Source organism: Strix aluco, chromosome 3, assembly GCF_031877795.1.
Source record: "Strix aluco isolate bStrAlu1 chromosome 3, bStrAlu1.hap1, whole genome shotgun sequence".
Taxonomy (NCBI): domain Eukaryota; kingdom Metazoa; phylum Chordata; class Aves; order Strigiformes; family Strigidae; genus Strix; species Strix aluco.
Window position 1 is genome coordinate 67,994,402 of NC_133933.1, and position 16,520 is coordinate 68,010,921.

Below are 16,520 nucleotides of genomic sequence, written 5' to 3' on the forward strand. Positions count from 1 at the left end.
CTTTAACTTCGTTTGGTTTAACCTAAGAACATTCGGAGTTATGTAATGTGACCAGATTCTTAGAAAACCACTGCACTTACTTCTGTATACTTATACATAAATTTTAGTGATGGGAAAGATCCCTAATACAATGCCATTTTTTTTTTCTATCAAAAGAGTATATAAATAATTTTTCTTCTGTGGATTAGGTAGTTCACATAAACAGCATTGGATAAGCTCAACAAGCATCATATGGGATGATGAAAGCATCAGGAAGAGAGTTTCAAATGCCTGTTAACTTGGGGCACTGATCTAGAATATAGTGTGGACCTTGATTTTCAGCAGACATGACTCCTGAATTAATTAAAAAATATCTGCATACATGAATATTATGAACTAATTTAGGTTTCAGTCACAGTCTGGTTTTTGATTTACTGTGTTTACATGAGTTTCAAAGGGTGTCAGTTGGATTACTAGTGAAAAGGACCATAGCATGGCTTGCTCTCAGAGTCAGACTTCCTAGCCAATAGTGCACAGAGCAGTGGTAAATCCCTCAAAGTCAGCACAGAGCCATATTGGCAGAGGTGTAGGTTGTGCTGCTACTGCAAATCTGTATATAAGCACAAAGGACTTCACTATCTGGGATGAAGAAGATGACACACAGTTCCCAGGCATCAAAAAAGAAGGGTGAGAAAACATCATTGTGAATGACTCATATTTGGTTTAGTGATCAGACCATATGCAAAATCATTTGTTTGCTTCCTAATATGATGTTTGATTTCAAACCCAGGAAAATTCAAAACAGAAAAGTGAAAAGTTTAGTGTTTTCCCTTACCTGAAAGATGACACTTTCTTTTATTTTGGCCAATGCTGAGTACTTTTGTCTTTACTCTGAACACTCATAGGTGGGCGGCACAACTTCCCTCTAAAATTCAAACATGTTCAGAGAAAATTTTTAGCTGTAAAAAGCAGAAAGATCATCAAATCCAAAACTTTTATCTTTTTAATACTACTGTTGCTGATACTTCTCCAAAAGCCTAATTTGTACAAGCAATTTTTTACTTTATATCTGCTTTGTTTCAGCCAGTGGCATCTTTTATGAGGTTTCTGGTATTTAACACAGTTGAAAAAGAAGAGATAAACCAAAATCAATGCTTTTCTATGCCACAAAGGAAGTTGAAACAACAGAAAAACAAACCAGATGCAATTCTGCATTGAAGAGTCAAACCAGTGTCAGAAATGTTAGTATATCAACTGGTGAAACTGCAGAAATCAAAAAGTATTGCAAGAAAAAAAAAAAAAAAGCACCTTGTTTATTCGGTTGAGTATCTTATATTATATAGCCAGCAAGTAAGGACAGGTAGGAAAAATAATGATACGGTAGTTTCTAATTCAAAAGCTCTTTTTTAATATTTAAAAATTTGTACTGCATCACTCTTTTACACAGATAAACACACAGGTACATGTTTGTACAAAAAATTGTGCACAATTCCTATTTTTTTATTTCAACATACATAAACTACAAGGAGCTTCATTCTTGCTTTTTCTCTGCTTTTTTCCTGCCTTCTATAAAATTTTATGTGCAGAAGGACTTGATTGTTCCTTAAGAAAATCTTTGAGCAAAACTTGGAATTAGATTGTAGAGTGGATTTTGTAGAATAAAGTATATTTCAATCTATTTTAACAATTTTACCACTTAGGCACTTCACTATGTTTTTCAGAATTTGAAGATTTTTTCTTATTTCCATTTTATTTTCTGTGAAATAGGCATTACTTGAAATTAAACTGAGACCAACAGTTTTGGAAGAAGATTAATCTGTCAAAGGGAATTTTAGCTTTTGCATTAAGCTAATAATGATTTACTTTCTTACCCTGTTGAATTGAAATGTGGTAGTGTGAGACAGCAGGTATAGGCCTTTACAATCAAAAGTACATATAGACATGCAAATGAAAATTAGTGAAAATCATTTGGTTTTGCTCAGCAACTAGTACTTCCACATGAATGAGGATCTGAGCCAGTTGTATAGCTGTCCACCTATTTTTTTCCTGCTCACCTCCTCACTCCACAGCCTGTATCACCCCTGTGTTTTGGGATTCCCATAGAGTCTGCAAACATTAAATGAGCTCTCTTCAATCTGTGTACCCCAGAAAGTTGTACGTATTTCATCATATGTTATGCCTTTAATATACAGAACTGAACACAAACCATTCCTCTGGTTTATGTGCTTATGACAAAGCGTGAAAGAAGTGTAAGTGTACAGTTTAAAGCGTCATTGCCATGGCTGGTGCCCCTCCCCAGCACTGTGACTACACGGACTGAGTAGTAATCCTAACTTTGTTTTATTACTTGAAATTAACCAATGTAGTGATAAAAGTAGTATAGTCAGATGAAAGAAAAAAACACTCCTAAGCTAAGAAAAAGGGATGAATTCTCTTACAAATATACAAGAGTCAAAAATTCTCAGCAGTTCGAAGATCTCAATGATAATCTCTTCCAGAGTGCAAGGTCTGAGTCTCAATTTTTCACCTTATTTTTTTTTTTAACCTATCTTGTTTAAATCATCTCAGTGCTATGCTCTCTGAAATGCAAGTCAAAACATAACTTCTTTCCACAAAAGAGGAAGGACATTGTTGGGGTCACAAAATTCCATTTCCTTATCATCTTACACAAAAACATCTCTAATTACTCTGTCATCACAAACATGTAAAACAGTCTGCAAAGTTAAAGCATATGTAGCAATGTACAATCAATAACATTTATGCAGTAATAGATTGGTTGTTTTAAAAGAACAGTAATGATTTGAAGTGGTTTTCTATGCAGTTTGAACCTTTAAAGTAATCCTAATTATAAATTTTTTGAAAGAGCAAGTTGAAACTGGTATGAGTTCATTCAAATGCTAAAGATGTGAATGCTAGGTAAGGTAGGTAAGGGTTGTTAAAACAATGGAAATGTGTTGAAGATACATAATGGATAAAATCTTTGTTTGATTGAAGTCAATGGGAGTTCACCATTCACTTTAATGGATTATACCTGCTATACTTTATGACGATATACTCATGGAGTATATACTCAGTGTTAACAGTGAGGAGATACTTCAATCATGCAAATCTTCACACTTTCTTTACATAGATTCAGAATCTTGATAAACAGGCAAACTAGTTCTGTAAGATGCAAAACGTACATGCTCAGCTCCTCTTGTGAAGGCAGATCCATTAAGGACAAATACAGGTTGCTCTGATGTTGTGCCAAACATCTGCAATTTTGTAAATTACAGAATACAGTAACATTTTCAAACAACTTACCTTGGCAACAGTGACAGAGGACAAACCATTGATTTTCTGTCAGTTGCCTTCCTCCTTTTTCAGTCCTCTAATTCCAAGCATCTCTGATCCACATCTTCACAGACCTTAACCAAGACCATAGCTTCCCCCTGGCTTTGTAGGCAATGGATGAAGTTGGGCAATGGAAGTCATTATTCCCTTAGCTCCTCAGCCTACCTGTCACCTGGAGGCTGCCTTTCTTGCACTAGTGTGCTTTTTGGAGCTGCTTCATGTACAATTCAGTTGCTCTTGATGTGACAACAGTGACCTCCAGGAGAGGCATCTCCGCCAGCAATCTGACTTCATCTATTCCATGCATAGATACATTATGTTGATTTAAAATTCAGGACATATAAGATCCTAGGTTACTGAAAATCATGGGGGACTGCATATAATATCGCACATAGAAATACTTGTTTTAATGTGTCATTGGTCTTGTGTAGGCACAGATTAGCTTACCTAATGCTTAGATTTTATTTATGTTGAATGCTATCTTATTTATTCATATATTCTAGACTTGCAAACACATGTAAATGGTGATTTGAAAAGTTGGTTCCTTTCCTATATACTACTATAAATCTTAGGAGCTATCTTTTCCATTTTTTCATATAGAAATGTTATCAGTGGATAGTTCTGGTAGAACACTGGAAAAGTAAGCTCCAATAATTTAAAGGCAGTATATAACACTAAATGTAAGAAATAACAAGTATAGTTTCTTTGGAACTATATACGGTGCATTATGCATTCAGTATAAAATTCTGACTGCACAACTGTTTTCCCAGATAGGGTAGAGTAACAATTACATCAGCAACACACTGATCTGACAATATGAATATTTCTGTTAACTAGCATCAGAGGCATTTTTTAGCACAACAATAATTCCAAAGTTACTGTGGCATGCAGTCACTGAACAACATTAAAGATAGGACATAGCTACCAAGGCCCCCTAGATTTTGGAGCAAAGGTCTCTCCTTTTAGAGTGATTTAGGCTGAATTTTTAACGGCATCAAACAGGATCTCAATTAATGCTGCCTGTTAGTGCATCTGACCCGTCCTCCTCCTGCACACACACTTTTGTTTTATGGACAGAAGTCTTTCCCCGTGACCTCTGCAGATCCAGCCTGCAAACCAGGTGCTTGGTGCCCCTGTTTTGCACTCTTAAAATATGCAATCCCCTTCCCAGATGCTTGCAATACCGAAGTACGTACAGTGTAGCTCTCTTTGATTTCTGTCTTTCATGGTCCTTCTGTCTGAATTTTATTTTCAGGGTCACAATGTTTGCTAAACACATGGAAATATGTTTTTCCAACTGTTATCCAGGAGTAACTACTAGGAATCACAGTTGAGCCAAGCTAGGGGATTGGATCCATCTCCTGAAGGTCAATAAATACATATTTAAATAGTAGCTAAATAAAGACTATTAAAAGTAATTTCTGTTCTATGCAATTGTCAGGTATGGCTACGTATCCTATGCTTCTACAGTTTGGTTCACATCTGAAACTCCAGGTTATTGTGTAGCGAAGAGAAAACATGGAATCAAAATGCTAGGAACTGTAACTGTTGTGCTTAAAGAACCCCAGCCATTTGCACTGAAGTGCAATTGCTCTTTATCTAAGATATTTTTCTAAGTGATATTTTTCTGTGATGACTAAGATCACAAAGTACCGTGAAACAAACCAATCTCTAATAAGGGAAAACACGACATAAATGAAAACTACTAAAGAACAAAAATGAGCAGAAAAGAAGGAAAATTTTACCACCACCAAGCATTAAGAAGAGAGACATATTTTTACATGGTCCTAAATCTTTCCAGTGAGCTTAACTATAAATCCTAAAGGTAAAATGTCTCACCCATGAGATACATAAACAGGCTAAACATGACCCAGATTAAGGGCAAAAGCAAGCACGTGGCCTGCACTGACACACAGAAGGAGATGAGCTCAGTGATGCTCAGAGATTAACTCAGCTACCCAATGAGGATCACGAGAGATTTGATAGCCGATGCCTTGTTAAAAAAACAGCAGCATTACAGACCACTCTCACGCACTGAGATATCCAGTTGTCTCATCAGGAATGTGAAACACACTTTGGTCTATCAGTCTGGCTGATCTCTTACCATGAACAGTGATTTTTATTTCTGAAATCCCGAATTTAGACTTCCCTACCTACACACAAAATCCTCTCTGGACTGCAGCTCTGTATACTCACGGACACACAAACACATACATCCATTTATTTCTTACTCTTGTTCAAAATGTCAGTATTTACCATTATAAAATCCAAGTGATCTTTACATATTCCAAAGAGAGGACAATATGTTAGGCACGGATGCAAGTATCTGTTCCTTTTTACAATGGTTAGTCACCTTGTGGAAACATTGTTTTGTGAAAGTCTCCTGGTTCATTTTTCAGTCAGCTACACCATCCCATCCCTGGAATTTCAAGGTCAGAGGACAGCAGGATAATTTCTTACAAAGTTATCACACATATAAAGAGAATTAGTTCAAAATTAAACTTCCTTTAAAAATATTTGACATTGACTGAAGGAGCGATTCTTTAAAACAAGAGTCTTTTATACTTCGAATGACAACGTGTCTTTATTTGCACCGTTTTCACTGCTGTCTTGCTTAGATCATTCAGATAAACACTGATAGAGACAATAAGCAGCTGCAATTGTTATTTGAACCAGTATTAAGGAATAGAAGCGGTACTGGATGAAAAACTGACATTAGAGAAGACAACTGAAGATTGTGTTGGTATAAAAAATAGGAATTCTGACTCAGGGAGTTACATTTTAGTCACAACAAGAAGCAAAACCAGACAGTTCATGTTTGTCTGAAAAGTTATGAGAAAGATTTTCCACTGTGATTGGGTGCGGAAGCACTAGAACTCTCCTGAGAAAGCATCTTCTGCCCAAACATGAAAAGCCCGAGAGACTTGCCTTGCTGAACTTGGATGCAGCATTATAAATAATGAGCATGTGTCCAAGAAACAATTATGAATTCTGAGGTTTGCTGCATGTGATTCATCTCTACCCCACTAAAGAGCTATAGGAGCAGAAGTACCTGTCCAGGGTTTGTGACCATCCCTGTATCAGAAGTTGTGCTCATGTATTGTACTTGAACTTTTTAGTTGCATTGTGTACAATGGATCTCTTATGTAGTTGCTGTTCTGGGAGAATAAAAGTGTCTTTGCTTGTTGTAAATGGACAAAGGAGAGGAGCCATAAGATCAAGCAGTAGGTAGAGGAAGCAAAATCTGGCTCCTCTATTGGATTCAGCCTGGATTTGTCTGTTATATGACTACAGGAGGATCCCACCTTGTTGGCTCACGGTGCAGCTTTTCCCCTACTCCTACCAAATGTATCTATTCATACCACTGCTTGGTTCTCTTTCTTTGGACGCTATGGTGTTTTCCCAGGCTTCCCACGCATTGTAGAACAACTGGTGGGACACCTCCCAAGCCCTCAGGGGCCTGCTGATCACACTTGTCTGCATCACAATTGCCTTTCCACCTCCAGATCCAGAGCTCTATAGGAACTGGATTTAGGTGGAAAGGAATTCTAGGATAAATAACAAAGTATGGTGGGAAGAAGTGGACAGTCAGGTCTCCCTGATCTCTGTATAGACCTAAAATTAGAGCTATCGTCTACTATCTGAAATAAAAATAATTCCTGGAGATCTCTCGAGAACCAGAGGCAACGTTTCCAAATCATCAATTTGACAGACATGGTGCTTGCTGTCTCTTTCTCCAAGAGAGACATAATGTCTTCTGGTTCTCTGTGACTCCCAGTCTAGAGAAAAGAGGAATTTACAAGTCCCTACAGTTTGGAAAGGGAATGCTGTGATGTGTACTAGGCCATGTCAACGCAGACAGATTCAGACTGCCCACAATGGTTTTGCCCATGTTTTGTGCTGCTGATGAATGAGCCAGCTTAGACATGAGAATCCCAGAAATGCATCCAGGAAAACAAGATCTATATGCAACACCTGAAGTGGGACTTTAAGACTTACTGTGGTAAGTCATAAAGTCACTTAGATCTTTGAACGGCACTGTACAGCTGCTTATAGAGTGAGTAGCTATTCTAAATGCTGGCACTAGCTGCAGCTCGACAGGAGCTGCCGTCTTCCAGAGAGGCAGAATTCAGCTGGGGAATCGGTGGCTCCTTTGAAGTTCTTGCAGGCAATTCATCCACATTGCTGTAGAAAGCTGCTTTCTAGAAAGAGCTGTTGGACTCAGTAATAACTACACTCAGTGTGTACTAGTAATAGCAAAAGACTGAAGCTGAGTGATAATTTTTTGTCTATATTGTACTAAAATACAGAAAAATAGTTTTAAAATGAAAGTATGTCCCATTAGCACTACCAACAACATGAAACTCTTTACTGTCTCAAAAAGAGGGTCACACATTTTACTTGTGTTTGCTCAGCACCTTTCATTGTAAAAATCCTGGTCCGTGACTCACAAAACACCAGTAACAAGCAGAAATTTCTTCTTGCACTTTCCTACTGCATTCTCTTATTACACTATGAGCTTTCTGAAAGGATGAAGAATTCTTTGACAGTTAGTAGTTAGAAAGCATTTGAAAGTGTAATAGGCATGCACATTCAATACTTTATTAATTCTTCTGCTGTTGAACATTTTACTGAATATACCTATTAAGTAAAGCAGAGGTGCTCATGAAATTACGTGACTGCAAGGCACCGAGAAATTCCTTATACATCAGCTCAGTGAAAGGGTGAACCACTTTGACGGTAAGATGCACTTCATTTTGGCTGATGTGTTCAGTTCAGCTGAGTCATTTCCATCAAATCAACTGTAAGTTTATTCAGGACCATTGGAGAAAGCTACTGATTTATTAGGAGATGTGTACAAGCATTAGTCGGGAAGAGAGGAAGTATTTAAACTTTTGCTAGTATAACACATGTTTTATAAATTTGAAACTCACTAAAGTGGGTATTGCTCTGGAAAAATAGAACAGGATGATGATAATTACTAAAGACACTCACTACAGTAATCAAGAGTGGTAGAGGTCATGCAAATGAACGTCGTTTAGAGAACAGGATATGAGACACCTGACTTCTCTGGACGGAGGACAGGGAAAGAGATGGGAGAGAATGTTAAACAGGAGTGCAAGGGAAGGAAACATGAGACAGAGTGAAAAGAAGGCAAGTCCATATCATTTACATCAAAACTGCCTTAAATAAGAGCAGCCAGGAAGATATTTCAGACTTTTTCCATTTTGGTGGTACTGAAATAATTTATGTATGAAATTTGTAAAGAATCTTACAATCATTTGGTTTTAGAGTAAACCACAGATGTTTGAGATCGAACACATAGGACTTGATCACGAACAAAATGACAGAATGGGAAACTGATGGGAACAAAATGAACTGAACAGATCTGATTTTGTCACTACAAATCCCTCTGAATGGATATGCACATTATATATCTCAGTCCTTCCAGGGACTTTGCATCAGTCTGACTATAAATGAGCATGCTCAGCAGTTAGAGGAATCTTCCTTGACATCCTCCAGCTAAACCTTACTCAATCCTCCCCCTAGGCTCAAAGAGAGTCCTTTTCTTTTCTGGTTCTCCCAAACAGGCCTGAAGGTCTCCCTCCTTCTGTAGCTCCTCAGCAGTTTCTGATCAGCAGAGCACAGCAGAAGCTCAGTACAGCACTGAGCCTGACATACTGAGGTTCTCCTCAACTCACCCACTACTGCATCCGGCTGGAAATTTCCTAGAGGCCAGGGAAGGTCTCTGCCTAGAAAGTTCCAGCAGGAGTGGATATGTATTTTGATACACCCTGAAAACAGTATTCACTACATTTATATGTAGCAATGATTTGCTGCTAGCATATGTATTAAAGAAACTTCCTTGAAGTTTTCTTCATGGAATTCTGTTTCCTTCCCTGAGCTGCAAGAGCAAAATCAGAGGTGTGTGGGCAATGTCATGATTTAACAGGCAATTTCTCAAGCATGATGTCACAAACATGATTTTAATTTCACTTATTCAATTCAGTTCAGTCTCAGGAAAATAAAAAGCAGGGGATTTTTTATTTATTTATCTTTTATTTTTCCAGTTAGATTTTTGTTAGAAGACATTTCTTCAGGCTGAATTCTACACTGTAAATGAGGCTTAAACAGTTATTTTCTTGAATGTTACTCTGTAAAGATTTGATTGATTGATCTAGCCTCCCTCTTAGCTAAGTGACAAGTGAAGGAAATCAGTGTCATCCTTTATAAAGAGCCAAAGGCTGTCACATTAACCACCGTTTTGTTAGATGTAAAGCTAGAGCCATTGAAATTACATGCAGAAGTTAGGCAAAGAGTGTGTGTAGGAGTTATCATGATGTCCTAATAATTCCTCAGTGTAAGAACATGTCTTGTGGAACTACTGGCTCAGAAATAGAGAGAATATGCATGCACACTGCTATATTCTTACTGTCTTCAATGGGAGCGCTGAGATCTCAGATAGAGGTCAGTTCCTGTTGGTTTTCTTGTGGTAATGCCATTTCCTTTCATCTGTGTGCACCCAGCAAATTATTTGTAGATTATCTCTACCATTCTGCATACTAATGCTTACTGCATGCTTTACCACATGTTCCTTTTTCCTTGTAACTCATCAACAGACCATTCCCGGGGAAGAGCTTATGAAAAAAACAGTGTACAAATTCAGCTCTGAATATAGTTCAGCCCTGAATCAGTTGAGAAAAGTGACTACTGTGCAATTGATCAGTCATGTATGTTTTAAAGATTGAATATTTCACCTGAATTCTACTTTACCTATCCATAAAACCATATTAAAATAGACTGATGATAAAACATCTACAGAGATTCACGTTCCAATGCTCTGTTTCAGTTGATTCTCAAGATATACTATTCCTCTTAAAAACACTAAGTTAGTAATTTGTTAGTATTGTTTTCCACGACAGGAAACATCTGATTTGTTGTAATTAGGCAAGGCAGCAATACATGCCATAACTTAGCAAGCTGAACAGCAATTGACTTTCATGATCGTTTGCCAATCTTCAGGCATTAATAGGAAGCCAAAATCGTTTCTTTTGACGTAATCTCTGTACAGTAAATAGGGCACTTGTGCAAATTTGATGGGCTTCATTAAAGCTTGTGAAGCAAGAGAAAAGGAAAAGATGGTGCAGTGTAATGGAGTGTAGCCTTGGGACACTGCATTCTGTGATAGTAGAGAGTTGCCAGGGGAAACTGCAAGATGCAGATTCCAAACATGTTTTGTAAGGCAAGAAACACAGATAGTGAGATGGTGTCCTTTCTCTCTCCTTTTCTATGTGTGACTGCAGTATGTTCATGGAGCTCATAACCAGTGATCATATTACTCCTTCTGTAGTGTTATGTCTTGAAAGACTGTCCAGTTTTAAATCGAGTGTTGTATGAATGCTTAGCAGAAGTTTGTAAGTACCAAGCTAGTGTATGGTTTGCCTGACAGCAGCTTAATTTTCAAATGCAACGCACCCAATTTCATGGGTGCCATGACTCACACTTGGCAGCCTCTAGACAGACCAAGAAGAGGAGTACAGTCAACCAACCTTCTTTCCTGTTGGTTTTGGGTTTGGCTTTTTTTACACTCTCTGATTTGATCAGCTGTTTTTCTCCAAGAAATGGAATCAGATTTCTGAGATGGGCTTGCTAATTAATATATACCCTAAACTCCATTTTTTACTATGTACTACACTAAAGGTAGGACTTTCAAGTTAACTAGAAACAGATCTACTTTCACTGTGCTTTGTACCTGAATCAGGTACCTTTCTTAACAAAAGTATAACTTGCATGTCAGGAATGCAACTGAAAGCTCTAAGTAGATCAATCAACAAAGTCAGATAATAACCACAGCTTTTCTTTCTGTCCCTTCCTTATGACGTATCTGACTAGACCTAATAATTGCACATGTGCAAAACAAATTTCTCCTTTGCACAGGTGAGAAAACCAGAGAACACAGGGCGATCTTCCCATGCCCCTCATAAACCCTATATCTGGGTCAGTCATCATGGCAGTTAGTGATATTATCTGAGTATGTAACCTGCTTTCTCTGAGTATCCTGAGTAGTCATTTTCAAGAAAGCAGCAATGAAGCAGGAAGATAATAGCTGAGAATTTAAATCACATTTTTTTCAAATGAGGCAGCAGAAAACTTTCTGCTTTTGCATATAACGCTCTCACTGAACATAAAAGTATACATATCATGCACGGGGCAGGGCAAACTGGCATTGCTAAGTGCTGGCCAATAGTTAACACTTGTAACTAAGCCAAACACTCAGTAAAAACTCTGAAAAAAAGAAGAAAAAAAAAGAAATCCCACCCACTCCCCTCAAGGCAAAGCAAATAAATCCTTCCATTTATATCTAATGCACTGCCTGCCCCAACATACAGCAATCACCCCTGAATTGCTGAAACCAAGTCTGGAGTTTTTTATACAAGTGCTTTTGATTCAGAGTTGCATTTGTGAATATCCTCACAGCACTGGAGAAATCCTGCCTTGTAATTAGCAACTCTGAACACTGTTTGTAGAATACAGCTGCAAACCTTGTGATTTTATCCTGTCTCTGAGGAAAATCACAAGGGAAATTTTTCCTTTATCTCACAGCCTAAGCCAGATCTAGTCAGCCTGCAATTCATCAGGTTATAACTCCTGATGATGAGACATATTCTTATGTAGCAATTAGATTTATCAGATGCTGAACTGAGTTGATCTTTACAATGAGAAATAGTTAATACATTTTCATTAAATCAGCAAAGCTCTTAGTGAAAAACAACTAGCATATTAGAGAGATAACTACAAACAGAATGGATTCTTAATGCCAAAAGTCCCGGTTTCAACTCTGTTGTAGAAAGCAAGCCAGTTCAGCTAGGAACTCATGGATGTTCATAGATCATTCCTAAATTTGAGATGCTCTGTGGTGTTTTGACTACCATGGTCCTGTTCTGAATCCCTGTTTTTAAATATTTCTATGCTTTTTTCCCCAACACACTTCATATCTAGGTTTTATATACTTCTTCTATTCCAAGCTATTAGAGATGCTTGTATCTAAATATCTTTCTTACTGTCTTTGTGTTTTACAGATTGGGAAAGGGGCACAGTGCTGCAGTGATTTATCTGAAACAGTGAACAAGGTGAGACATACAAATGAGTGTTCTGTCCAGGAAATTATGTTGTTTGCCAACACACAGTCACGAAGTGATATATTTCACAAAGAAATACTGAAATCAGAAAACAATCTGTCTATGAAATACTGATACAAAGCCAAAACACCATTATTAAAAAAACCAGACTAACACATGTGAAAATGAACAAAACTCCCAAAACATCTGAATATAAGGCCTACCACTAAATACAGCATGAATGCTTTGCTAAGTTGGAATCCATGGGGAAGCGGGGGAAAAACTAGTTCAAATGAAGTGAAAAGAAATGAATCAACTTTCAAACGTTTCACCAATAACACTAACAGATGAATAGAAATACAAATTATTTGTAGTGATTGAAGTAGCATATATTGTTCAAACCACTCTGATTTACTTAGATATTCTGACAACCCATTTAGTCTCTTGGATTTGTCTTGTTATTGTGTATTATGCAAAGACTTTCAGGCTTTAACTGAAATAAAAAGCTTACAAATTGAAAAGAATTTGGAATAGTTCTGCAAGAATTATTTCAGGTCTGGAAGTGCTGTCTCAAACATCCCAGTCTTCCCTATGTCAACTAACTGGGCTAAGATGCGGTTTGTTCTTGATTGGTAAGTACCTTCACAGAAGAGAGAGTTCTGAAAGTAAATGCCCGAACTACTCCAGAGAAAATTAAATTTAGTGGTTATCTGGATTCAGTTTCCAATCTAGATGTGGAAACGTAGTTAGCTAGGTACCTATAAGGCTCTCTATCATCTGGAGTCTTCAGCTAGGTATTAGATGGGTTTTCTTAAAGAAATACCGTAGGTCAGACAGAAGTGATGGATGAGTGTTACTTCAACTTCTGTTGCCCTGTTATGTAGCAGTTCTTAGTAGATCATACACATGGTGCTAAAATGTAGCTGTGTGATGGAGAAACCATCTTTACATTCAACATGTAAAGATACTGGTTTGAGATTAAGGCCCCTAGGCTGCTAGTATGCTTGTAGTTTGAGCAAGGCCATCAGAGACCACACCCTGGTGCAGGCAGCCTTCGCAGCATCTGCTTTTAGCAGCACTCTTTCCCCTTCTTTGCCATGTTAAATACCAGAACATGGTAGTGTGCTTGCTTCATGGAAGCAAGCTGTGATCTGTGCTGTCACCTTAATTTTGTCTGTGTATTGTCACTGAGAATAGTAGTTGTTGTGGGTCAAGTCATGCTGGAGAGCACGTGCTCAGGTAGATAGCACAGTTATTCCTGGGCTTGAGCTCTGCCCCTGTTAAATTTATTAGAATAGCTGTAGCCCTGAATTTTATAACAATATAAGTATTAATATGAACTGGTGAAAAATACTTTTAAATGAAAACTGCTCTTGTGGCTGATAGGATCAAGACATGATGGTCGCACTCAAAGAGTTGTGGTCAATGGTTTGATGTCCAAGTGGACAGCAGTGATGGGTGGCATTCCTCAGGGGTCAGTCTTGGGACCAGCGCTATTTAACATCTTTGCTAGTGACATGGGCAAGTGGGATTGAGTGCACCCTCAGCACAGTTGCTGACAACACCAAGCTGTGTGGTGCGTTTGGCATGATGGAGGGAAGGGATGTCATTCACAGGGACCTGGACAGGCTTGAGAGGTGGGCCTGTGCAAACCTCATGAAGTTCAACAAGGTCCTGCACATGGGTCAAGGCAATCCCAAGCACAAATACAGGCTGGGTGCTGAGTGGATTGCGAGCAGCCTTGCAGAGAAGGACTTGGGTGTACTGGTGGGTAAAAAGCTGGACATGAGCTGACAATGTATGCTCGCAGCCCAGAAAACCAACCACATCCTGGGCTGCATCACAAGAAGTGTGACCAGCAGGTCAAGGGAGGTGATTCTCCCCCCCTACTCTGCTCTTGTGAGACTGTGTCCAGCTCTGGGACCCTCTGCATAAGAAGGACATGGAGCTGTTCAAGGGGGTCCAGAGGAGGCCATGAAGATGATCGGGGGGCTGCAGCACCTTGCCTATGAGGACAGGCTGAGAGAGTTGGGGTTGTTCATCTTGGAGAAGAGAAGGCTCCAGGGAGACCTTATAGTGGCCTTCTAGTACTTAAAGGGGACCTACAGGAAAGATGGGGAGGGACTCTTTATCAGGGAGTGTAGGGATAGGATGAGGGGTAACAGTTTTAAACTGAAAGACAGTAGATTTAGATTAGATAGAAGGAAGAAATTCCTTCCTGTAAGGGTGGTGAGACACTGGAAGAGGTTGCGCAGAGAGGTTGTGGATGCCTCCTCCCTGGAAGTGTTCAAGGCCAGGTTGGTTGGGGCTTTGAGCAACCTGGTCTAGTGGAAGGTGTCCCTGCCCATGGCAGGGGGCGTGGAACTAGATCATCTTTAAGGTCCCTTCCAACCCAAACCATTCTGTTTCTGTAAGTCTATGATTCTATGATTTTAAGGTAGGTGTAATAGCAAGATTTAGAATAGTCTACTCCATGCTGTGTACCATGCTCATCTTTGAGAGTTTCTCCTTTATCTCTCTACCAGTTTCATTTGGGTACACCTTTTTAACTGTCAGTGACATTTGATCATATATTGGCCTTTATAGGACACAGTGTCAACACCAGACTATAATTGCAGGAAGAAAACATTTATTTCCTTCTTTAGAGTTAAAAATCTTACATGTCTCCAGTACCATGTTTTTCTAAAGAAATGGAGCCTCTTAATATATCTACAGACAAAACCAAAGAGTAAGGAACTACGTTTATGCCTATTTGAAATGAATGTAGCATTGGCTTTTGCTTCTTATTGTAGAGTTAATATTTGCTAGCCTTGCATTATTTAAAACTTCTTTAGGTGGACTTCATGCTGTCTGGGAGAACATCAGTAATATTCCTCCTCATGACCTTCCACTCAAATTCTTACAGATATGCTGGCTCACTGTCTGGATATATTTTGGGATATACATAGTTTCTTTGCCCCAGATTACTAGCATTTTGGACAGAGGAAAACTGTGTCTTTTTTCTTACACACAAAAGTGATTTAAGTGGAGCTCATTGGGCAATGCCAGTGACCTCAAATGGCAATGGCCCGTCCTTATTCATCAGAAAAGCAACAATGGAGATGTTCCAGGGAAGAGGAACTAGCTAGGCTTTGTTCTTAGAAAAACAAAACCCCAAACAAAAACCCAAAGCACAAAACAAAACAGAAACAAAGAAAAGGAAGAAGTCTTGGCTTCCTGTTGGCTTTTTTGATTAGGAGTCTTGTTAGTGGCCCTACACTGGCCCCCAGCCATGCTATGACACAGGGTCAGGCAAGATGCATCCTGGCTGGTCACTGATTAGTAGGAGTCCAGCTCTCAGTAATATTCAGTCTACATGAAAAAATAACCTTGGGCAGTCAGAAAGTCCATCAATGTTCAAGTGTTTTAGCTTGTAAATTAACCTTGTTTTCAGCCAGGTATCATTTTCTGAAGAGGCTGAAACATCTAGGGCTATGGTAATTGTTCCCTGTACCATCAGAATTCAGTTTTTAATTTTTTCCAATGTTATATAAATGGGCATATGCCCTGAAAAAAAATCCTCTTGTTGATAGTGCATGACACATCAGATTATCTGATGCAAATTGAAAACTCATTAAAGGAGATTACAGAACAAACTATTGTTTGTTTTGTCAAATCACAAGACCCAGTGGTACTGCTTGAGAGTTTTAAAAAAACTCAAGAAACAGCTGAAACTCACTGTGATGTATAGCCTCCTCCTTGGAACTGTTTCGTGTCTGATGACTGGAAGGTAACCAGCGTGGCAGCTATTTAATGAAGTGGTTTCAGGGATGGTCTGAGGGAAGTCTACAAGCTAGTAAGTTTATGTCTGTGTTGGGCAAATCAGTAGACATTATTTTAAAGATGTAAGTAACTTGACACTTGAAGGAATATGATATATGTGCTACTGGGAATTGCCTTTGGGTTTTTGTTTTATTAACAAAAAAGATTTTGACTGGCCAAAATGTATCCTGCTGCTCAAGTGATGGAGAACCTTCATGTTTCCTAACATCTACAGTCCCACTGCATAACTTGGTCACTGTTTCTCTGCGTCAGGCTACTTTTTGCTAT